Raw genomic sequence first — 24,616 nt, 5'->3', positions numbered from 1 at the left:
GATCTTGTCGAATGCTTTTTCTGCATCTATTGAGATCACCATTTGTTTCTTATCCTTGCTCCTGTTGATGTGATGAATAATATTAATTGATTTGCGTATGTTGAACCAAATTTGCATCCCTGAAATGAATCCTGTTTGATCATGCTGTATGATTTTTTGGATGAGTTGTTGAAGTCGATTGGCCAAAATTTTGTTGAGAAGTTTTTCATCAATGTTCATCAAAGAAATGAGTCTACAGTTCTCTTTCTTTGATGAGTCCCTGCCTGGTTTTGGGATGAGGGTTATGATGGCTTAATAGAATGTGTTTGGTAATGAACTTTCTCTTTCAATTTCATTGAAGATTTGGAGGAATATTGGTGTGAGCTCTGCTTTAAATGTCTTGTAGAATTCTGCTTTAAAACCATCTGTTCCTGGACTTTTCTTAGCTGGCAGGTCTCTTATTGCTGTTTCTATTTCAAGCTTGATATGGGCCTGTTAAGATAGTTTAACTCATCTTGGTTTAGTTTTGGCATGTCAATATTTGCTAGGAAAAGGTTCATTTCTGTCAAGTTCTCAAAATTATTAGCATGAAGTTTTGAGAAGTATTTCCTTATCATGTTCTGACTCTTGGTCTTTTCCGTGGTGATGTTTCCATTCTCATCTCTGAGTTTATTTATTTGGGTGTGTTCTCTTCTTTTTCTGATAAGATTTGCTAAGGGTCTGTGGAGAGGTGTGGGAGACGCGACCAAAGACGGCTGCAAAATCAACATTGTAGCTAAAATGGCGGGGCCGTGTGGTGCGGCTGCAACCTAAGATGGCGCTGGCTCCCGCCTTCCGTCTTCCCGGTGACGAGTGCTCTCTGTAAAAAACAACTCCTTATGTGGCTATGACTTGGCTCCTAGTTTGCTTCCATGTTTGCAGCCCTATCGGTATATGCCACGTGGCGCTTCAGGACTGGCCATCCAGGAGGCTTATAACCGGAGCGCGGGGGCGGAGGAAAGAAGAAGCAGGAAGAACCAGGAATAAGCAGGCAGGAGAGAAGTGGGAGAGAAGCTTGTTACAAGGTTCCTGAATAAACCGCATTGAGAAGAATCCCGGGTCGCGTCTTCCTTGCTGGTCGAAGTGGTCGCGACAGTTGGCGGCCCGCACGGGGATTCAGAACTCTCTGCGGTCAGGGTGGTGCACCGGTAAGTTCCCAGGAAAAGGGGGAATCCATGACAAGAGCCGGGGAAATTTCCCAGGTGAAGTGGGAATCCGCGATTAAAGCGGGAATAATAAAGGGCTCTTCTCTGTAGATAAAAGAGAGAGCGGAAACCCGAGAAGAAATAAAATACAGGCCTAAAGTGAAAGTAACAAAAAATAAAACTTTTAGAACTAAGATGGGCGCCACGACGTCACATCCAATTTTTCTGGCCCTGGAAGAGCTGCTACGCTCAAAAGGACTAAAGTTAAAAAAGTATACTTTACAGAGGTTCCTTGAGGAATGCAACATTGTAGCTCCTTGGTTCATAGTCTGTGGGAGCCTTACAATAGCCTCCTGGGACAAATTAGGGAGGGATTTGGACTTTGCCTATGAACAGGGCACATTAAAGGCAGGAGTCCGCCCCATTTGGAAATTGATTAGTGGCTGCCTGGAGGATCAGAACTGCTGTGAGATTATAGAAAATGGACAGTCAGCACTGGAGCAGTTACAGAAGGAGAGGTCAGAGGAGGCGATCAGTGAAAAGGGAGACAGTGAACAAGACAAAAGGGGGCATCTATACCCAGATCTGTCCGAGCTAAAATCGGAAAGAGGGAGTTGCAGCGAGTTAGAGGAGGAGGAAGTGAGAGCACTTATTCAACAGATGAAGAGGAGCGTATCAAACAAGGGGAACGTAAGCTAAGCCAACCTGCACTTAATGAGGCCATAGAAAGAACTTCCGGTCAGACCCCTTTAGCTCCTCCTTCATATAAACATGGAGCCAATGGGCACACGTTTTGCCCAGACACTTGGCGAACTGCTTGAGCAGAACTCGCCTTCCCAGTTTTTCAAGACAATAATCAACAGAGATTCCATCAGCCTCTAGAATTTAAAGTAATTAAGTCCCTGGCTGAGTCTGTTCGGACATATGGGCTTACAGCCTCTTTTACCGTAGCTCAAGTGGAAGCTATAAAGAGATATTGCATGACCCCCTCTGATTGGTCAAGCCTAGCACGGGCATGTTTGAGTCCAGGCCAAGACCTGGATTGGAGGGCATTTATGCTGGAATTTTGTAATGAACAGGGAGCCATCAATCAAGCGAACGGACCTCAGGCTTGGGACAGAGACATGCTCTTAGGACAAGGTCGCTTTGCTAATGCTTAGATAGGATATCCCCCTGAAGTGTATCAACAGATAAATGATATTTGCATTAGGGTGTGGAAATCACTACCAAATAAGGGGGAAGTTAGTGGCAATTTCACCAAGATCCTGCAGGGGGCTACCGAGCCTTTTTCAGACTTTGTGGCCAGAATGGTGGAAGCAGCAGGCAGAATTTTTGGGGATCCTGACATGGCTATGCCTCTTATAAAACAATTAGTCTATGAGCAATGCACCAAAGAATGCAAAGCCGCCATTACCCCGTATAAAAATAGAGGGTTGGAGGCATGGATGAAAGTGTGCAGGGAGCTGGGAGGACCTCTAACTAATGCAGGCCTTGCTGCCGCAGTACTCCAGTATTCAAATAGGCGGGGGGGGGAGAAAACTCTGGAGTGACATCTGGAGTATGTTTTAAGTGTGGCAAGGCTGGTCATTTTAAGAGAGATTGCCCAGAGAGAAGAGGAACCGGAAGGGCTGGAGGAATTACAACGGGTAAATAGCCAGGGCTGTGCCCCAGATGTAAAAGGGGAAAGCATTGGGCCAGTGAATGTAGATCGGTCAAAGATGTTAATGGCCAGTTCTGGGGGCCCATCATGCAGCCAAAAAACGGGCAGAGGGGCCCCCGTCCCCAGGGCCCGCAAATGTATGGGGCAATGGAGAGCCCAAACGAGGAAATTTCCCAAGAAGGATGGCCTACCCTGAGGCATCCCAAGAACCGTGGAGAGCTACTACAGGCTCGACGGGACTGGACCTCCGCGCCACCACCCGACTCGTACTAACCCCACAAATGGGCGTTCAGTTAATAAGTCAGATTTTCAAGGTCCTTTAGAACGAGGCACAGTGGGGTTACTACTTGGCCGGTCTTCCGTTACTCTTAGAGGGCTTAAAATTTACCCAGGAATTATTGACCTAGATTATACAGGTATAGTTAAAATCATGGTAGAAGCTCCAAAAGGTATTGTAGCAATTTCCCCTGGAGACAGAGTTGCCCAATTGTTACTCCTGCCTAGCCTACATGAAAAATTTCATGCCATACAGTCTGAGAGAGGTAAAAAGGGTTTTGGCTCCTCCGGAATTGAGTCAGTGTACCTAGCCCTGGATTTAGATCATAGACCCACGCTTGATCTGGAGATTGAAGGAAAAAGGATTATAAGACTGTTAGACACAGGGGCTGATTGTAGCATTATTGCCAAAAAGGATTGGCCAAAAGGGTGGCCATTACAGGCCTCAGGACAAACCCTGAAAGGGTTGGGCTATGCTAAAGCTCCTGACATAAGTGCAATACCCCTCAACTGGAAGGATGGAGAAGGACACTCTGAAAACTTCCAGCCTTATGTTTTAGAATTGCCTGTCTCCTTGTGGGGTCGAGATTTGCCTTAGTAATGAATATTCTCCTACCTCAAAGAAATGATGTTACAAATGGGTTACTCCCCAGGGCAAGGACTGGGAAAAAACTTGCAAGGCTGGAAAAAAGCCTATTGATATCCACCAAAAACTTGATAGACATGGGCTGGGTTTTTCATAGGGGCCTCTGAGAATCAAGTTCCCATTACCTGGAAGACGGAGGAACTGGTATGGGTAGCTCAGTGGCCTCTATCCTCCGAAAAGCTTTTAGCCGCTCATAAACTGGTAGAAGAGCAAGTAGCCCTGGGCCATGTGAGACCCTCAGTTTCACGATGGACTACTCCAATATTTGTAATAAAAAAGAAGTCGGGTAAATGGCGATTACTTCATGATTTGCGTGCCATAAACGCACAAATGCAAATTATGGGCCCTGTACAAAGAGGGTTACCTTTGCTTTCTGCACTCCCTACCCATTGGACTATTATAGTAATAGATATAAAGGATTGTTTCTTTTCTATCCCCTTGCATTCCGCTGATTGTGAGCGCTTTGCCTTTACTGTGCCCTCTTTTAACCATGAGGAACCTGACCAAAGATATGAGTGGGTCGTGCGGCCACAGGGTATGGCCAACAGCCCCACTATGTGTCAACTGTTTGTCGGCAGGGCTATAGCTCCTGTTAAAGAACGGCATCCTAAACTCAGGGTGGTCCCTTATATGGATGACATTTTGATAGCTCATAAGGAAGAAGCTGGGTTACAAAAGGCCTATGCATAATTAGTTTTGGCCTTAAGAGAACAGGGTCTTTATCCAGCACCAGAAAAAATACAAACAGGCAGAGTGGTGGAGTACCAAGGAGCTAAGATACATCCCAGGTCGATCATGCCCCAAAAATTGACCCTGAGAAAAGATAACTTAAAGACTTTAAATGATTTTCAAAAATTGTTGGGGGATATTAATTGGATAAGGGGGTATTTGAAATTGCCAAATTATGAAATAAAACCCTTATTTGATATGTTAAAAGGAGATATAGATTTAAACTCCCCACGAGACCTGACTGAGAGCGCCCGATTTGCGTTCAAAAGGGTGGAGGAGGACTTAAGTGCCGCCTGTTTAAACAGGCTACAAGATGGCCAACCCTTTGATTTATGCATTCTTCCCACTGAGACCCAACCAACTGGGGTACTTTGGCAAGAGGGGCCGTTGATGTGGTTATACTCTCATGTTTCCCCCGGAAAGGCGCTGGAGTATTACCCTGAGGCGGTGGCGGGCTTAGCTCAGCAAGGAGTTCAACAGAGTTTACAGTGTTTTGGAGTTTATCCACATTCCATCATTGTTCCCTAGAATGCCGACTTTATGTGCCACTATTGATAATTGGTCCATTTTGAGATGCATGTTTCCAGGAGATATTGATAATCATTTGCCCAAAGACCCCCTATTGAGATTTGTAAAGGAACATCCAGTGATTTTTCCAAAGGTAACTGCCCAAAAGCCTATTGGAGGGGCTATAAATATTTTTACGGATGGTTCCAAAACGGGATGCGGGGTATACGTCGCAGGTAACCAAGACCCCGTGCAGCATCAATTTGTCCCTGGTAACCCACAGATTGTTGAGTTGATGATTGTAATTGAAGTATTTAAAGCTTTCCCCTGTCCCTTTAATTTAATATCAGATTCAGCTTATGTAATAAATGCTTTAAAGATATTAGAACCGGTTGGTACAATAAAGGCTACCAGTTCTGTTCTAGCTCCTTTTACCTTGCTACAATGCCTTATATGGCAACGCAAGGAACCCTTTTTTCCAATGCATATTCGAGCACATACGGGTCTCCCAGGACCACTGAAAAAGGGTAATGCCCTAGCTGATGCACACACTCATGCTGAGTGGGTACTCCATGCTTCTTCTGTTGACTTAGCAAAAAATTTTCATGCCAAATTTCATGTAAACGCCAGGACTTTACAAAGCCGCTTTTCCCTTTCTAGAGCGGATGCACATCAAGTGGTAAAGGAGTGTCCCCGATGTATTATTTACCATAAGCCCCCTGAGTTTGGAGTTAATCCACGTGGTTTAAGACCCTTACAAGTATGGCAAATGGATGTAACTCATGTACCAGAATTTGGCCGCTTAAAATATCTACATGTTTCTGTTGACACCTTTTCGGGTGTTATACTTGCCACCCGTGTCAGGGGAAAAGGCTCCTGATGTAATATCTCACTGCCTGGAAGCGTGGGCGGCCTGGGGAATGCCAAAACAGCTAAAATCTGATAATGGTCCGGCCTATACTGGGCAGCGCTTTGTTTCCTTTTGCACTCAAATGGGTGTTACCCTGGTGCATGGACTGCCCTATAACCCTCAAGGACAAGGAATTGTGGAAAGAGCTCATTGTACTATCAAGGAAATGTTAATAAAACAAAAAGGGGGAGCTGGACCCCTGATGGCTACAGCAAGACAAAGAATAGCCATGACACTTTTCACCCTAAATTTTTTGAATTTGGATAACGCTGGTCGCTCAGCGACGGATAAGCATAACTGTTCCACTCCTTTGGCCTTAGGATCGGCTTTCTGGAAGGATATGCTAACGGGCCTCTGGAACGGGCCTGACCCCGTGCTGGTATGGGCACGAGGATCTGTTTATGTTTTTCCCCAGAATCGCTCAGATCCAGTGTGTGTGCCTGAACGACTTGTGCGGCGAGTCCAAGATGAACAGAACCCGAAAGAAACAAAGGATTGCGTTGCTGATCATACAGCTCCTGATGATCCAACAGGGGCAGACGGTAGAGAGATGGGGGATACTGTCTGCATTCCCGAGGCCCATGCCCGTGAGACATGACGCCTCCCTTTTCCCTAGATTTTTTCACTACAAATAAAACTCTTAACCTTCCCTTTTACCCAGAGGATAAACAAATAGCAGGGATAGGTGAGGCTAGAAAAATTAGCTTGATGGGTTCGCTATGCTTTTACTTAAGTGATGTGACCCTTAATGGTAGTTTCATGGCCTTGACTGGTTCCCCGGCCGCTTATTTTAGATATTGGCATGATAATCCGGGATCAACTGAGGTTTGGGCAAATGCTATTGGATTTGTCGGTACTGTCTTAGACAGACATTATGAAAGCTTAAAGCTAAGTACTGACCCGTGGATTGTAAAACAACCTAAATGGGCCCCTTTTTGCCCGCCTGATCTTATGGGGGAGGCTTGGCCTTGGACAGGTTGCCAATCACGACGCGCTGTTTGGGTTGATGAGTCTGAGCGTTTTTCATTCTCCCCTAGTGTTTTGTTTTGTCCAATGCTAGTGTACAATTCTGGGCTGGAATTAATCCCTTTAATAATTGGCTGTTATGTGGTCTTAATGGAAGTTGCTTACAGGCCGAACCTATGGTTATGCTGCAAGGAGGTCACTTTTTTATAGCAAACATGACTTGCAATTTGGCTAGTACTGCCCATACTGTGGGTGCCAATTGCATTTTAGTAAGAATTATAAGGTATTTAGCTATCAGCCTATACCCATGTGTGTGGTTTCCCCTTTTGTGTTTTTGGTAATTAACAACACCTCTGTATGCTCAGATGATGTGTGTGCTTGTACTAATGCAACCTGCTATTATGCTACCTGCTGGAGTTCTCAGTATCCGTTAGCTATAGTTGCACGCATGGCGCATTGGGTGCCTGTGCCAGTAGATGCTTTTCAAGCTGTAACCTTGTTTAGGCATAAGAGAGATTTTGGCATCACTGCAGCCATTGTAACTACTATAGCTGTGGCTGCTGCGGGTGCGAGGGCTGCCGCTGTCGCCATGTCACATACTGTGCAGATGGCTCAGACTTTAAATAACTTGTTGGCTACCACAGCCCGAGCTCTGGATTTACAACAAGCGGCCAATGCACAATTAAAAGAAGGACTGATGCTGCTAAATCAAAGGGTTGACCTTGTGCATGAACAGGTTGATATCCTATGGCAGTTGGCTCAGCTGGGATGTGTTCAAAAATATGAAGGGCTTTGTATTACTGCTATTCAGTATTATAACTATACCCAAGCAGCAAATTTGTCTAAACAACTGTCAAGTTATCTTTTAGGCAACTGGACGGGGGAATTCGACCAATTGATGTTGCAGCTACGATCGGCCATTGTCGCGATAAACTCTACCCGGATGGATGATGCCCTGTTTCAAGATGTTTCCTCCTGGATTTTGACAGCTGTGGATCATTTGAAGGAGTGGGCAGGAATGGGCTCCCTTATTGGTATCCTGGCATTGGTGATCTTGTTGTGCCTGTGGTGCATATACCGGATTAGGAGCTCGCAGAGCAGAAGTATGGCTATGGTGGTCCAGGACTTCACTGCCATTGAGGCTTGACAGTCCCCCTACGCGTGGCTTGCCACGTTAAAGGAATAGCACAGGGTGCGAGGCAAAAGCACTGCACTTGGGAATCACTCCCTGGCGTGAGCCCAAGAAGAGCATGTTGGGTTGCAAGTGGGTTGATGCCCAAGATCCCACCTCTGCAAAAAAGGCATCTGACAGGCCTGGTCATCACTGGGGAAGGCGCCCCTCAGGCGAAGACCAGTGCAAGGTCCTCTCATCAATGTTTTAGACAGAGGCCCAACCTCTACTCTTACCTGTTGCTTAATAAAACAAAAAAGGGGGAGCTGTGGAGAGCTGCGGGAGCCGCGACCAAAGACGGCCGCAAAAGCAACATTGTAGCTAAAATGGCGGGGCCGTGTGGTGCGGCTGCAACCTAAGATGGCGCTGGCTCCCGCCTTCCGTCTTCCCGGTGACGAGTGCTCTCTGTAAAAAACAACTCCTTATGTGGCTATGACTTGGCTCCTAGTTTGCTTCCATGTTTGCAGCCCTATCGGTATATGCCATGTGGCGTTTCGGGATTAGCCATCCAGGAGGCTTATAACTGGAGCTCGGGGGCTGAGGAAAGAAGAAGCAGGAAGAACCAGGAATAAGCGGGCAGGAGAGAAGTGGGAGAGAAGCTTGTTACAAGGTTCCTGAATAAACCACATTGAGAAGAATCCTGGGTCGCGTCTTCCTTGCTGGTTGAGGTGGTCATGACAAGGGTCTGTCAATTTTGTTAATTTTTTTGAAGAATCAACTCTTTGTTTTGTTGATTCTTTCTATAGTTTTTTTTGGATTCTAATTCATTTAATTCTGATTTAATTTTAATTATTTCTTCCTGTCTACTGGATTGGGGTTTATCTTGCTGCTCTTTTTCAAGGAGGTTCAGATGTCTCATTAAATTGTTGGTTTCAGATCTCTCCAATTTGTTGATGTAAGAGCTCAGAGCTATAAAGTTTTCTCTTTGTACTGCCTTTGCTGTGTCCCAGAAGAGCTGGTAATTTGTGTGATCATTTTTGTTGAATAGCATGAACATTTGAATTTCCTTTCTAATGTCTTCCATGACCCACTCGTGTTTCAGCAGTGTGTTGGTCAGCCTCCATGTGTTACCGTACTTTCTTTGGTGGCTTTTGATGATGAGTTCTAATTTTATTCCCTTGTGGTCAGAGAGAATACAAGGCATAACTGCAATGTTTCTGAAATTGAACAAGTTTCCTTTGTGGCCTAAAATGTGGTCTATTTTAGGAAATGTTCCATGTGCTGCTGAGAAAAACGTGTATTTTGATGCTGCTGGGTGAAATATTCAGTAGATGTCTGTTAAATCTAGTTGATCTATGCAGCTGTTTAGATCTGCAGTTTCTCTGTTGATTTTTTCCGAGTTGATCTATCTAGTGGGGAGAGTGCTGTGTTAAAATCCCCAACAATTAATGTCTTTGGATTTATGTGGGATTTGAGGGAAAGTAGTGTTTCGTGGATAAATTTGGGTGCTCCATTGTTTGGAGAATTGATATTTAGAATTGTAGTATCCTCCTGAAGGACAGATCCCTTAATTAGTATTTAGTGACTTTCTTTATCTCTTCTCATGAATTTTAATTTGAAGTCTATTTTTTCTGATATTAGGATTGCAACTCCCGCCTGTTTATGGGGGCGGTTTGCTTGGTAGATTTTGCTCCAGCCTTTGACATTGAAAATGTGTTTGTTTTTAGGGGCAAGATGTGACTCCTGAAGGCAGCAGATAGAAGGATCTTGTTTTTTAATCCAACTAGACAGTGTATGTGGCTTAATTGGATAGTTAAGTCCGTTAATGTTAAGAGATAGGGATGAGAGGTATTTTGGAGTTCCTGCCATGTTATCCACCTTCTTAGGGGTTGTGAAAATTGGGTTCTTCCTATGGTTCTTGGATTCTCAGTTTGGGTGCAGTTTCTCGGCCTTTATTGTGGTCTTGTTGGTTTTCTATGTGTAGGACATCTTTAAGAATTTTTTGTAGGGCTGGTTCGGTGGAGATGTATTGTTTCAATTTTTCTTTGCTATGGAAGGTTTTTGTTTGGCCTTCAGTTATGAAGGAGGGTTTAGCTGGGTACACTATTCTTGGTTGATAGTTGTTTGTTTTTAGGGCTTGGCATACATCATTCAAGGCTCTTCTTGCTTTGATTGTCTCTGCTGAGAAATCTGAGGTGATTCTAATTGTTTTCCCTTTATAGGTGATTAATCTTTTCTCCTTCACAGTTTTAAGGATCTTTGGCTTGTTCTGAGTTGATCCTGTGTGGATTATATTGTGATGGTGGGATATCATATTCTGGTCTGGTCTATTTAGAGTTCTAAAAGTTTCTTGTATCTGAATAGGCCTATCTTTTTGCATGTTTGGGAAGTTCTGTGCTAGGATCCTGTTAAACAAATTTCCTAGACCATTAACTTCTGTTTCTAGGTGCTCCTCTACACCCATTATCCATAGATTAGGCCTTTTGATATTGTCTTCCAAGTGTTGGATAGATCTATCATATTTCTTGGACTTTTCTTGGATGGTTGTATGTTCTTTCTCTATAATATCTAGGCTATCTTTAATCCCCGAGATTCAATCTTCTGCATGGTCTAACCTGCTGTCAAGACTTTCTACTCTGTTTTTTATTTCTTTTCCTTGTAATTGGTCGGCTTTGATGGCTTCGAATTCTTTGTTGAAGCTTTGTTTTAGATCTTGTATGGACTTCTCTACTTCCTTAATTTGGTGTCCAGTGTTTATTCTCAAATCACTTAGTTGATTGGTTATGGTTTCCTTGGACTCCCATTCCTTCTGTTGGGTTCCATTCAGCATTCCCTTTGTGGTCTCCCTAACTTCCTTCAGCTCTTTGTTAATGGATCTCATGAATGCCTTTATTGATCTTTGTGTATTCTCATCCTGCTCTCTCAATTCCTGTATATCTGTTTGCTTAGCTTCCTCCTGTTCCTGCCATTCTTGTAGTTCTCTTTGAGTGTTCTCAGCCCGTTCATGGCATTCCTGCATTTCTCTTTGATTATTCTCAAGCTGCTCACGTTGCTCACCTTTTCTCTTGCCTTTCTCTTTGAGTATTCTCAAGCTGCTCACCGACAAAGCTCGGCGGAGGTGCTAGCTCCAACTCAGGCATTGGAATAAAACTAGAATCATTTTGTGGGTCACAAGAACTTAAGGGCATGACCTGCCAGACTCAGCTCCACCCAGGGAAAAGTCACCCAGTTCGGGTGCCAACCCTAGGAGTGGCTTTGTTCACCGAGTAATCAGAGCCAGAAGCTACCCTTCCCTTTAGCAGCCTCGACATCAGTAAGCAGAAACCCTGAGAGTGGCTCCAGCCACTCACAGTGGCTCTGTGAGTTTCTCACAAACTAGGCCCCGGGAAAAGCTACTGTTTGCTGAATGGCCTCAACTCTACTCAGAACCTAGCCTCATCACCGCTTCTCCAAACTTGAGGAAAGAGCCATCTCCCTCTTTTGTGATACTCAAAGCACACCCCCCTCCCATTGAACTAACTTGGGAGGAGGATCGCAAAATCCTGGGTAAAGCAGAGCATTTTTCTGCCTGTTCAAACAAACTAACAAAAGAAACCAACCAAGCCACAGGACCACAAGCAGACCAGAGACTCCAACCAGAGTCTGATGACAGATACAGGGGAGATACAGGATTTTCCCCAACCCTCCCAAAAAAATCAAACAACTTTTTTTTCCTCTTCTTCTTTTTTTTATACCTTTTACAAAAAAGGACTCTCAATGAGCGTGAGAGGGAGAGAGGAGGCGACCCAAAGGTTTATACAGGAATATCATGAGCCTCAGGAAGCTATTCTTCTCTTTTTTGACTCTCACAAGTTTATATCTTCAAATCTTTTCTTCACTTCAAATAATTCTCTCTGTTTTCTCCAATGTGCTCTTCTATGTGCTTTTAACCTCTTGGTTGGTTTTGACTACCACATCATGGAGATTCAGTAATTTATAAGCCTGTGTTTTGAGATAGAATTGCTTGAATTTTCCTTTGCCACATTTCTTCTTAAGTGCAGAGGGCTGCTTTTTAAATTGAACATAGTTGGAATTCAGAGCCCCAAGCTCCTTTGCATGTTACTCCAGAGATATGAACACATTTTCCTGGTGTTTTATGTGATTACATAACCTGTCATTTTCTGTCTTTCTCCTCCTTGGACATTCCTTTTCCCAATATCCATTTTGCTTTCAATAAACACACTGATCTAGTCCTAGAGGTTCCCTACTGCCATTTGCAAATGAATTGTACAGTCTTTGCCAAGGGTCTCTTGATCTCTATTCTGATGCTCCTATCAAAACTCTACCCCCTTTCTTAGAGTCTTTTTTATCCAGGGTATCTCTGCTATCAAACACCTACTGGGCAACCACTTCAAACTTAGAATACACCTTTCCCTCAAAATATTCTAACTTTTGAAGCTTTTTTTCTAATATCTGGGGCTGACTGGGTAACAAAGGCCATATTTAGGGCTCTTTGATTCTCCAGAGCATCAAGGTCTATAGGTCTATATGTCCTATAGGCTTCTGGGAGAAATTCCAGAAAAGCATTATTGTACTCACTGGGGAACTGTACCATCTCACTCATCTTCGATTGATGACTTGGCTTCTAGCCACTGAGGTATACCTGCTAATCAAACCTAGCAATAATAGGTAAGCACTTCCATACCTCGATCAATGTTAGTCTCAGCTTGGGTAAGTCTGTGGAAAGACTTGCTCTAAATGATCTGGTTAATAGTGGGTCTACTGTCTGGTCCAAAGACTACTTTTAAGTCACAGAGCAGGATTCACTCCCTTTTCTACCAGGTGAAAAGCACCTGTAAATTTGCTGACACTCATTCCGGATGTGCTTCTGTGTGAAAATTACTGTCTCTAATGAAATAATGAGCCCCTGGTTTTATTCTGAAAAGGATGGAGTTTGCTGTTTCCAGTTATACAGGTCACTAGTTGTAAAGGGAATATATATTAAAAAGGGGGCCTGCCCCCCATCTCCTTCATGTTCCTGTCTCAAGGTTAATATTGGTAACATACCACATTGTATCACCTCAGGCTGTTAAATGTAGCCACTTTTGTTATGGGAGGACTTAACATTACAGTTGCTGATGGCAAAGAATAGGAGAGAGAATACACCAATGCATCTTTCTTTGAGGGACTCTATAAGCCTTGGGGAGAATATTTTTTGGATATAGGAACTTTAGGCCTTGTTCTCCCATCCTGAGAAAAAGAGTAAACAGAGGGGAATACAGGACACAGATAGAACTATCAGCATACATAAACAGACCAATAGCCACAGACACTTAACTTACATGTCCCATAACTCTCAATGTTGACCTCTACAGGAGGTTTCAGATGACAGAGAGAATGTCCCAGATTGCCTCTTGAGGAGGCCACAGATGACCTCTGGAGAATGTCACATATGTTGTCCCTAGGAGGCCCTAGATAATCTCTCATGGAGGTTACAAATGGCTCCCCAAGGAAGTGTCAAATGACCTCCAAAGGAGGTCCCAGATGTCTCTCAATAAGGATGAGATTACGTCTTGAATAGCTCCCAGATGGCCACTCAAAGAGGCCATATATGAACTCCAGAGGAGGGTCCAGATAACTCTCTTGAGAAAGTCACAGATGACCTCCAGAGAAGGTCCTATATGGCTTCTCAAGGAAGTCCTAGATGATATCTGAAGATGGTCATACATTTCTCATCAAGGTAACCCAAGCTGACCTCCCAAAGAAGTTCCAGATGACCTAAAGGGGTCGTGCTAGATTGCTTCTTATGGAAGCCCCAAAAACTACTTTTGAAGAGGTCTCAGGTGGCCTCCTGAGGAAGCCCAGATGACGTCTGGAGAAAGTCCAATATGGCCCCTGGAGAAGGCCGTAGATGACCTCGAGGGTAGGTTTCATTTGGCTTAAGGAAGTCGCAGATGTACGCTTGATGAGGTTCCAGATGGCTTCCCAAGGAAGCCCTACATGACCTCTCAAGGAATTCCCAGAAACCACAAATGACCTCCAGAGGGGGTCCCCAAAACATGCTGGCAAGCTTTCCCAGATGCACCCTTAGAGGAACCTAAATGACTTTGGTCAATGTTGGTCCTCCAGAGACAAACACTCGAGGTAGACTCTTAACCCTGAGGGTTGACACTTTCACCTATGGGGACTTTTCCCTGGGGCCAAGGCCTGATGCTATCTGTGGAGCACATGGGCAGCAAAGATGGCGCTGAGAGGGGGTTGAGTGACCAGAGCCTAATTTACTGTAGAGCACATGGACAGCAAAGATGGCGCTGGGAGGGAGTAGAGTGGGCAGAGCCCAATTGATCTTCTGATCAGTGCCTAACCAGCCCCGGAAGGCTGAGGTGCATGATAGGGTGTGACCTTGACAGTGATTGGTTCCTCTTCCTCCCTTGCCTTGCCACCTGCCCTTTTTGGCTTTAAAAAGGGCAGCTCTCTGTTAATAAATGAGTTTTCTACCTGCTGGATTTGGCTCCCCGCTGTATCTGATTGTCTCCTGGGCTGAGGGATGCTGGGGAACAGGCGAGCGCTGCACTTACCTTTCCTCGGACCCCGTCCGTCTTTCATGGGATGGACAAATACCCAACATCTGGCGCCCAACGTGGGGCTCGAAAGGAAAAGATACCTGCCAAGGCTAAGTGGTCTCTTGGGGTAAGTGAAACCCTAAATATGGGTAATGCTATATCACAGAAGAAGGAGGAGGAGGCAACATTAGGCCTAGAAGGAGTACAGGAGGAGTTGGGAAGTGAGAAGGAAAAGGAATGTGTCAAATCCAATCGAGAATGCACTGAAACGTGGACAGTGGAAGTGAAAACAAGGGTAAAAATTACCCCCTCTGACCCAGCTGATACTGACAGTCCTAGGCCCCTTCCGTATTCCCCCGATTGGAGGGGAGGTAAGGTGCATTACGAGACCTGTGAGAGGGACTTGCAAGACCCAGACCCCTACCAACATTTCATGGAGAGGCCGAGGGCTGGGGAAGTAACCTACTCGGAGACCTCCTCTGGAAAGGAAGAGCCACTCAAGAGCCCAGACTCTAGGCCACAGGATTCCCTTCCCCAAGCGTATCTGGTCAACTGGCACCAGGAGCTAACAGGCCCTTGGAATGGTATCCATGGGAGGCTAAGGATCTTAAAGAGCTCCGCAAGTCGGTGGTGGAGGATGGCCCAAACTCTCCCTGGGCCCAGACCCTATTACAAGACATTGCCTATCACCCTTGTGTCCCTAAGGACTGAATGGATGTGGCCAAAGCCATTCTTACTAGTTCTCAGTTTATTAAATGTTGTGCTTTCTTTGAGGAGGAATGCAGAGTGCGAGTGGAGAGTAACCAGCAGGATAAACAAGCGATACCTATTACTGCCATGCTAGCAGGGACAGGGGAAGGTTACTCCACCGGCGTCCAACAGGCCACAATACCTAGCCTGTACCGTGACCAGGTGCGGCAGGCAGGACTTGCCGAGTGGGACAAACTAGATCATGGACACACTGAGTCCCCCATGGCAGGCGTGAGACAAAAACCGGGTGAGCCTCTACCTGATTTCATAGACCGAGTCCAACAGAGTGTTCATCGCAAGCTGCCGGCAGGGAATCTCCAAGATCAGTTTGTAAAGCTGCTGCTCTGGGAAGCGATGAATGCAGACCACTGCACGGCCTGTGCGGGATTGAGAGAGAGTTCCCTGAGCAGATGGGTGGTGGCCTCACAGGATGTGGGAATGCAACAGCACCAGTCCCAATCCCTAGCTTTAGTTTTACAGGCTCAGGCATCCACAATGACCAAGGCTATTACTCAGGCACTGGTAGCCCAGGGTCAGGGAACCCCAAGACCATCGGGGAGAGGGACTTGTTTTAAATGCGAGCAGGATGGGCACTTTAGGAGGGACTGTACACAACAATCCCCCACCAACCGGCCCAGGGGAGCCAGACTTCCCCCTACGCCCTGCCCCAGGTGCAGGAAAGGATTCCATTGGAAAAAGGATTGTCGATCCAAGTTTGATTTAGATGAGAAGCCTTTTTACTAGGGGAGGGGTATCCTCCAGCCCCGTACACTCAAGGAGGAACCCCCTCTGCTGTGAGGCTCAGGCAGCCTCATGGCAGAGCAGCTCAGGTCCATTGGACCGTTCCCCCTGGTGGACGGACTCCGCCCTAAAATGAGTATTCTCATAGGTGGAAAGATGTTTCACTACTTAATTGACACTGGGGCAGACCAAACCACACTCAGGGAAGAGGAAGTGCCCTTGGACTGGAAACTTGCACCTGGGCCCCCGATACGGGAGCAACTCCCAGTCCAAAGAGATGGTTGCCCTTAAGACACGGACTAGCCCAGATGGAGAAAAGGGAAAGATACGCCCTTTAGTGGCAGAGAACCTCACTGCCAATTTACTAGGGCAAGACATGCTAAGACAAATGGATGCCGTGTTCACTTCAGACCATCGAGCATCATATGATGATATCCTTGGTGGGGAAGAAGCACAAAGGCTTAAACAGGATCTAGAGGGAGTTAAGGAAAGGGATTTTTTTAACTTTCATAATTACAGAGAAGAACATAGGGGACCCGCTCGGGTGCACCCCCAATCCTAAAGGCCACTGCCCTCCGAGTACTTCCCATTAGGTGAAAGCTGGGAAGCCCAATCTGGGTGGAGCAGTGGCCATTGACCAAACCTAAACTTGAAGCCCTCCACCTTCTGGTGGAGGAACAGATAAACCTCGGGCATATTCGCCCTTCTATAAGTCTTTGGAACACACCTGTATTTGTTATTCAAAAAGCCTCTGGGGCTTGGCATATACTCCAAGACCTATGTAAGGTAAATGAAACAATGGAGCTAGTAGGAACGCCCCTAAGAGGCATGCCCTGGACTCCTGCTATACCTTCAGAATATACCTTGGTTGTGATTGATATTTATGATTGTTTTTCTTCTATCCCTCTGCATCCAGATGACTGTGAGAAGTTTGCTTTCTCCATCCCTTCTCTTTATTTTTCCCAGCCTGATCGAAGTTTTGAATGGACGGTGCTGCCACAGAGAATGGCCAATAGCCCGGCCTTTTGCCAACAATACTTGGCCACACTTTTAGGGCCTGTGCTGGGTTCAGATACCTCCCTTGCCTACGCCTACATGGATGATATAATTCTGGGGCACCGAGACCCAACCTGCCTGGAGGGCCTTCTGGCCCAGGTTCTCACCATATTAAAAAAGAGGGGTTGTACCATAGCCCTTAATAAAATTCAAAAGGTAGCTCCTTTTTTTGGGGGGGGGTCTGGTCATGGGTCTTGAACTCTGGGCCTGGGCGCTGTCCCTCAGCTCTTCAGCTCAAGGCGAGCGCTCTACCAGTTGAGCCACAGCGCCACTTCTGGCTTTTTGTTTTTGTTTTTGTTGTTTTTTTGCTTATTTGGTGGTGAGGAATGGAACCCAGGGCCTCAGGCATGCAAGGCAAGCGCTACCACTGAGCAACCTTCCCAGCCCCAAAGGTAGCTCCTTTTAAGGTGCTCGGGACCCACCTTACCTTGACTCAGGTCAGCCCCTTTAAGCCTTTGCTGGATATTCCAGCCTCTCTGTCCTTAACCCAACTTCAGAGTCTTTTAGGAGAAATCAATTGGCTGTTGCCATGGGTTTCTGTCCCTAAAGATAGTCTTGTGCCCTTATTTGCCCTGCTAAATGACAGGACACCACAAGAAGTTATTACAATTACAATATAAGGAAATGCTGGCCGTAATTATGGCCCTTCAGGACATTCAAAAACCTTTTAATTTGTATTCTGATAGCCAATAAAACAAAAAAGGGGGAGTTAGCCCCCATATACAGTTACAGATAGCTTTGTTTACCATTAACATTTTAAAATTTTTCAAAAGGGGCAACTGAATCCAGATTTCAGAAGCACTGGGGACAACTAAACCCTAAGCCCCAAGTGAAAGTCAGGTGGAAGGACCCCCTGACACAACAATGGAGAGGACCTGACCCCATAGTTACTATGGGCAGGGGATTTGGATGCATTTTCCCCATAGGGGACTCCGCTCCCACTTGGATCCCTGCCAGGAACCTTAAGTTTTTACCCATCTCCTCTATACAAGAGGATGCCCAAGAATAAGCTAACCAACAAGGAAAGAAAAACGGCCATGGACGAGGCTTGTGTTTTAAAGACAAAAGCCAGAAAGACAACTACTAACCATCCCCAAATGCAACCAGCCCTTGAGAAGCTCTTGTGATCTCTAACAATTGCAGATGGCGATACTCCAGCTGTTGGCTGTCCTTACTCCCAATCCTGTGAATGGCCCTATGGAATCTGTATCAACCTCAACAGGTGACCTGGGCCGTGATCAACACTGGCAATGCAGAATTCGTCAATAGCACCACAAGAGAAGCTGTCCCTTCGACCTTGTGGCCTAACCTTCATTTTGATCACCACCCTATAGACTGTTTCATATTTTTGTAGGAGTCACTTCTTTTAATGTTACCTGTTATAATTGTTCTTTTACTAATTGCTTGTATAGCAGCATTGAATCCATACTTATTGTTAAACAACAACCTTTTGTTATGCTTCCAGTTTAGATCTTGTCCAACCCCACAGGCAAATAGCTGGATTAGAACAATCCCCACCTCTGGACTCTGAAGTGGCAAAGACTGCTATCCCATTCTTCACAAAGGTTAAAGGACTAGTGACATTTCCTGGCCTGGTAATGCTTTTGCTGATGGTTTATTTTCTATGCCTTCCTTGCATTATACATGCACTGCAAAACTCTTAAGAGCTTAGCCAGCCAGTTATCAAGCTCCAAATGAATGAATGTCCACCCCCCAAGAGGAATCACAGCCAGAGACAGGTAAGAGGGGGTGTCAGTCTGACCAACCTAAGACAGGCCCTTCAGCTTCGCTCTGAAGAAGTTCCTGATGACAGGTAGGGAAGCCAAGGTGATCCACCCACCTAAGACAGGCGGGTTCGCTTCTTTAAACTAAGACAGGGAGATGATGTTGGGAGCCATTGAGAGCTGACAGTAAAGCTCAAAGGTCATCTTGACCCCTGTGCTAGCTTAAAGCCACGTACAAGGAACTGGCTTACTTAAAAGACACCAGGTGCCCAGGATTTAATTGAACTGCTTCAGACATTTCTAACTCTGGTGGGACTGATGTTTATTACTGTGCTAGGTGCGGATGTGAGGTAACTGGGACAGGCTCTTGGATCATGCACAAGGGCCCTCCCTATCCTTGTCTGGCGAATCTCGACCCCCAGACTTGCCTGGAACCCCCTGTGTAGCCAATGCTATCCTTACCAATGTAATCATGTTAAAACAACTTTTACAGAGGAGGGAAAAGGATAACTAACTGGGAGGTGGGTCTGCCATTAAAACAAAAAAAAAGGGGGGAATCTGTGGCCCATATGGGCAGCAAAGATGGCGCTGAGAGTGGGTTGAGTGGGTAGAGCCTAATTTACTGTAGAGCACATGGGCAGCAAAGATGGCGCTGGGAGAGAGTAGAGTGGGCAGAGCCCAATTGATTTTCCAATCAGTGCCTAACCAGCCCCGGAAGGCTCAGGTGCATGATAGGGTGTGACCTTGACAGTGATTGGTTCCTCTTCCTCCCTTGCCTTGCCACCCACCCTATTTGGCTTTAAACAGGGCTCCTCTCTGTTAATAAAGGAGTTTCTACCTGCTGAATTTGGCTCCCCGCTGTGTCTGAGTGTCTCCTGGGCTGAGGGAGGCTGGGGAACCGGTGAGCGCCGCACTTACCTTTCTTCGGACCCCGTCCATCTTTCTTGGGACAGACGAAGACCCAACAGCTATCTAAATTGATTATCTTGATGGGGTTTCCGAAAATTAGGAACTCTGTAGTTCAAGAGAATCCATCGAGATACATTTACTATAATAAATGTTCTCCAAACCACCGACCCCCCAAATTATGATATCCAAAGCTCCAAACATCAAAGGGCAAGCCATTTTCCCCCTTCCCTTTGTCTCTCCTTGGCTACAGAACTATACATCCTTCCATGTCTTTCCATTTTTCCCTTCTACCAGTTCCTTCTTCTCTTCAGGCTTCTCCACTCGTCACAGGTCTGACCTGCTTAGCCTGGCTCGTCAGTTGCCATCCTTCACCTCCTGCCCTCCCTCAACTTCCTCTCCTCCAATGTCTTTCCCCTTCTGCTATCACACCACTTCCTTCCTTCCAGGACTTTTCCCTTTTTCTCTTTTCTTTTAAGAAAATATAAAAATGCATGAAGATGAAATGGTATTATTTAAGAAAAAAGTAAACATTCTATAATGCATAATAGAATAAATTCAGTAACATTGCAAGGCAACAAGGTAACCTATAACAATCAGAAGAATTTTCTCATATAGTAAATGTCAACTCAGAAAATTAAATTAAGAAAAATATACCTAAAATATGATTTACTGCAACACAGAAAAAAATCTATTGAAGATACAAAGTCTAGATTCAGAAAACTGGAGGAAATTAATGAAATAATTGAAGAAGTAATAAATGAATAGAAATAAATATATCAATGTCTTAGAATAAATATTATTAAAATGCTCATCTTTCCATAAAATGCCCTTCCTCCTCAAAGTAATCAACAGATTCAGTAAAATCCTTACTAAAAATCCGTTGTTATTTTTTACAGAAATAGAAATAAAATTAAAATTTTTGTAGGCTGTCATAAAGGTCTCCAAAATAAAACAAACTAGAGATCACATCATCGGGCTTCAAAATATTTTCTTTTAAATCTATAGCATCCAAACTTACTGTTTTGGGCAGAAAGACTGACACAAAGACCAAAGTTACAGGACAAATAGCCAAAAGTTAAAGGTTTGGTGAATATCAACAGCTTTTCTTGTTTTCGTACAAAGATAACACACAGAAAAAAGAGTCTCTTTAATAAATGATGTTGGGAAAAGTATATGTCCAGATCTTCAAAATTTAATACATAATATAGCATACACAAACATTAGTACAACATGGGTTGAAATTCTTCACAGAGTACCTGAAATATAAAAATAGAGGAAGAAAAACAGTGAAAATACAAGGGAAATGATGCATATCAATAGTTTGGGGGAAAGATTATTGGGATATGATCTCAAAAACATAAACAACCAAAAACAAATAAACATACTTACATCAAACTAAAAATCTTATGTGCAGCAAAGAAATTCATCAATAGAATAGAAAATCAATTTATAGAGTATGGGATATAGTTGCCAACCATATATCTCATAAAAGAATAATGGTCAAAATATAGACGGCATTCACAGAAATAAAATGAACTAAACCTGAAAAGGTCTTACTAGATATCTCTGATTGGAAAAAAAGCAGCCATTAGGTGTATGAAGTATAGTCATACTTCATAAAAATTTCAATTTTAGCATATATTTTATTAAAATGAAAATATGAAATACTTTATTTCATTAAACAAATTGTTAAACTTGGGTGAATTTTATTATTATATCAAATATAACTTAGTAATCATTTCTTAAAAATGATCACAATAATTCTCAGGCAGATTGCATATTAAAGAGAAAAGCTGCATTGATTCTAGCATATTGTAACATATCAGAGCCATAAGACAAGGCTAACTCAGCTAATCATACGGAGGAACCAGGACAGGCTGATGGTCAAATAACTACAACAACAACTACTACTACTACTAATAATAATAATAAATAAAAGATGAAGTTAATGCAAGCAATCCTAGATACTCAGAAACTAAGATCTTTGTGGGCTGGGTTAGAAATGTGATTCTCAGATCTTTGCATCCTGAGTATTAAGGAATACTGACAGGAAATTCCTTGAGACTCATTTCCAATTAACTAGCAAAAATAAAGAAGTGGAGCTGTAACTCATGTAGTTGAACACCAGCATTTTATTCATTACCTAGAAGGAACTTTACTCATAAATGAATTTGGTGACTATAATCAGTTTTTGAGCTGATGTAAATATCAGCTCAAACATCCTGAAGGATGTCCAGCTGAGAATGAAGAGTTTAAATAAAGTGTTTGAGTAAAATCAAAGTATGATATTGTAATCTGGATTGTCCAACATTGAGAAACCCCTATAAAATCTGTGATTTATTTTTCCTCAAAAGGATTTCACCATATTACATTTAAATATGTCATATTACTTCTTCAACCTTTGTTTCCTGTGTGAAGAGAATTTATTCCTTGAAAACAATCTTAGACTACATTATCCTTTTTCACTTTTTCTTAACATGTGCATTACTTTCTGTAGTTAAATTACCAAACAACCTCTGTTCCTGAGGGCTCACATGACATTTCCACAATCTAAGGCTAATCCATTTGACCTTTTATATGCTCTTCTTCACAGTTTATGTTCTGTAAATGTTTAATTTAATTCATTTTTTTATTTTATTAACTTGTTTATTATTTTTTTGTGAGCCGTAGGTCTTGACTCAAGGTTTGGGTAAAGTCTCTGAGTTTCTATTTGCTCAAGGCTAGCACTCTACCACTTGACAGATAGTGCCACTTCTGTTTCATTTCTGTTTATGTGGTACTGAGGAATCAAACCAAGGGCTTCATGCATGCTAGGCAAGAACTTTACCACTGAGCCACCTTCCCAACTCCAAAATGTTAGTTTTGAATTCTTCCTCTTTCCATATCTAGATTTATAGGATTCCTTTGTCTTCTTCCTTTCCTTCTGTGACTCTTCATAGGAAAATCTGAAACCTGAAATACACTTCCCATTTTTCGTGCCCACTTTAGAAAGTCAGTGGAGACTCATGAATCCCTCATTTCTCTGAGCTTTTCTATCTGTTGCAAGATCATTCTTTTTCTAATCATGCATGCCCTGTAACCCAGAGGGCTCTTGTCCCTAGCTCACAGATGACATATTTTATTGTTGTGAAAAGTTAATCTATATGTTTATAGATGATGTATAATCCTAGAAAACTAGAATGTTTATGCTAGAGGAAAGTTAAATCATCTGTCCAATTGACTCATAAATGAAGGCAGTTACAATACATATAACCTTGTCTTTCTTAAAGGAAGAGAGCTACTAAATAGCAATGCTGTTTTTAATTATCCTTCTAGACAATAGTCAAGTACAAAATAACAGGACCTCAGTGGCTTTCTACACCAGTCATTGATTTTATATTCATCCGCAAGTTGGGTACATTTTGATCTGCCTGACTGAGCTTCTCTGGCCTACACAGAACTCTGCATTTCAATTGGGTTTTTGTGCCTGTTGTACAGAAGCTAGATTCATAGAATAATGGTTTCTTGAGATATGTTGAGAACATGTCAGAACTGAAAATACAAAACACTGGTAAAAATTAGTAATACATTTTTAGACCTTGATGGAAATAGATACATTTTAAAATTACTCACATACTCCATTAGACAAAGCAGTCCACAGCAGTGAGGCAAAGGACATTGGCACCTACAGGTATAAAAGATGCCTACGACATAATCATAAGCAGTATGGAGAAAAAAGAAAGGATAAAGTACAAAAGGTAGTCTGTACCAGAAATATCACAATGTTGTTACACAAAAAATGAAGACTCATTACACTCACTCTTTCAAAACAAGTTTGGTGAAATGAAATTTTGGTTTGTTATTTTTAAACTGAATAGTATGATTCTTTGGAAAAGATCTTAAGCTAAGTCACACAGAAAGCATTAAAGATAATGGAGATACTATTGTGAATATCACAAATATGGAGGCAGTAGAACATGAGGTTGCCACGTGCCTTGGGGTTTTAAGTAATTAATATTAACCCTAAGGAACATTTGGAAACACGTAGAAATATCTTTGATAAATTTTGATAAAGTTTTGAATCATATAGAGACCAATGGCATTGTGGGACATGGTCCCATGGGTAGAAGAGCTTCCTTAAATAATTATTAAATCAAACTGTTTAACATTGCTGTAAATTCAAAATTCTATATTATTCTTATAAGTACCGTGCGCTAACCGATTGCGCCACTGGAGCTCCTCTATATTATTCTTATGCGAAGGAAAAGGGAGAGAAAGGGGTCAGTCTATAAACCCCAGGGTGTCTCTTGCCACAATTCTCTTTTCTATGGCATATAGTTCTAGTGAATGTAGATAGAATTCTTCTAGTCTTTAGTAACTGTAGAAAATGCAAAATAAATCCAAATAAACCACAAACATGGAACATAAACTCATCCTTAATGTTTTTGAAAGTGTTAAGGTGACTTTACGTTTGTGTTAAGTATAATGGAAGAAATCAGATAAATGTCAATAAATCTCTAAGTTCACATTCATTTAGAAATCCTGTTTCCAGAGCTATTGTTGGGGTGCTTGAGTATGTGCTTTGAGTTCCAAGAGACTTCCACAGTCCTGTGTCCATCTCAATGTTTAAAAATATCTTCAAATGTAACACCTAATGAAAATAATTTCATAAAAATACTACTTAATTAGACACCAATGGCTGGCAATTGTGATCCTAGCTACCCAGATGGCTGATATTTGAGGATTGTTGTTCAAAATTAGCCTGGGCCTGAAAGGCTGTGAGCCTCTGATCTCCCATTCATCACCAAAAAAGCTGGGAATAGAGCTGCACCTCAAGTTGTACAGTTCTCACCTTGAGCAAAAAGGAATCTCAGGCTCAGCACTCAGCCTTGACTAGCTCAGGATTAGCAAGTATATACACACACACACACACACACACACACACAC

Source organism: Dipodomys merriami, unplaced genomic scaffold (genome assembly GCF_024711535.1).
Source record: "Dipodomys merriami isolate MVZ:Mamm:240054 unplaced genomic scaffold, mDipMer1.0.p SCAF_260, whole genome shotgun sequence".
NCBI lineage: Eukaryota > Metazoa > Chordata > Mammalia > Rodentia > Heteromyidae > Dipodomys > Dipodomys merriami.
Note: the sequence above shows the minus strand (reverse complement) of the source record.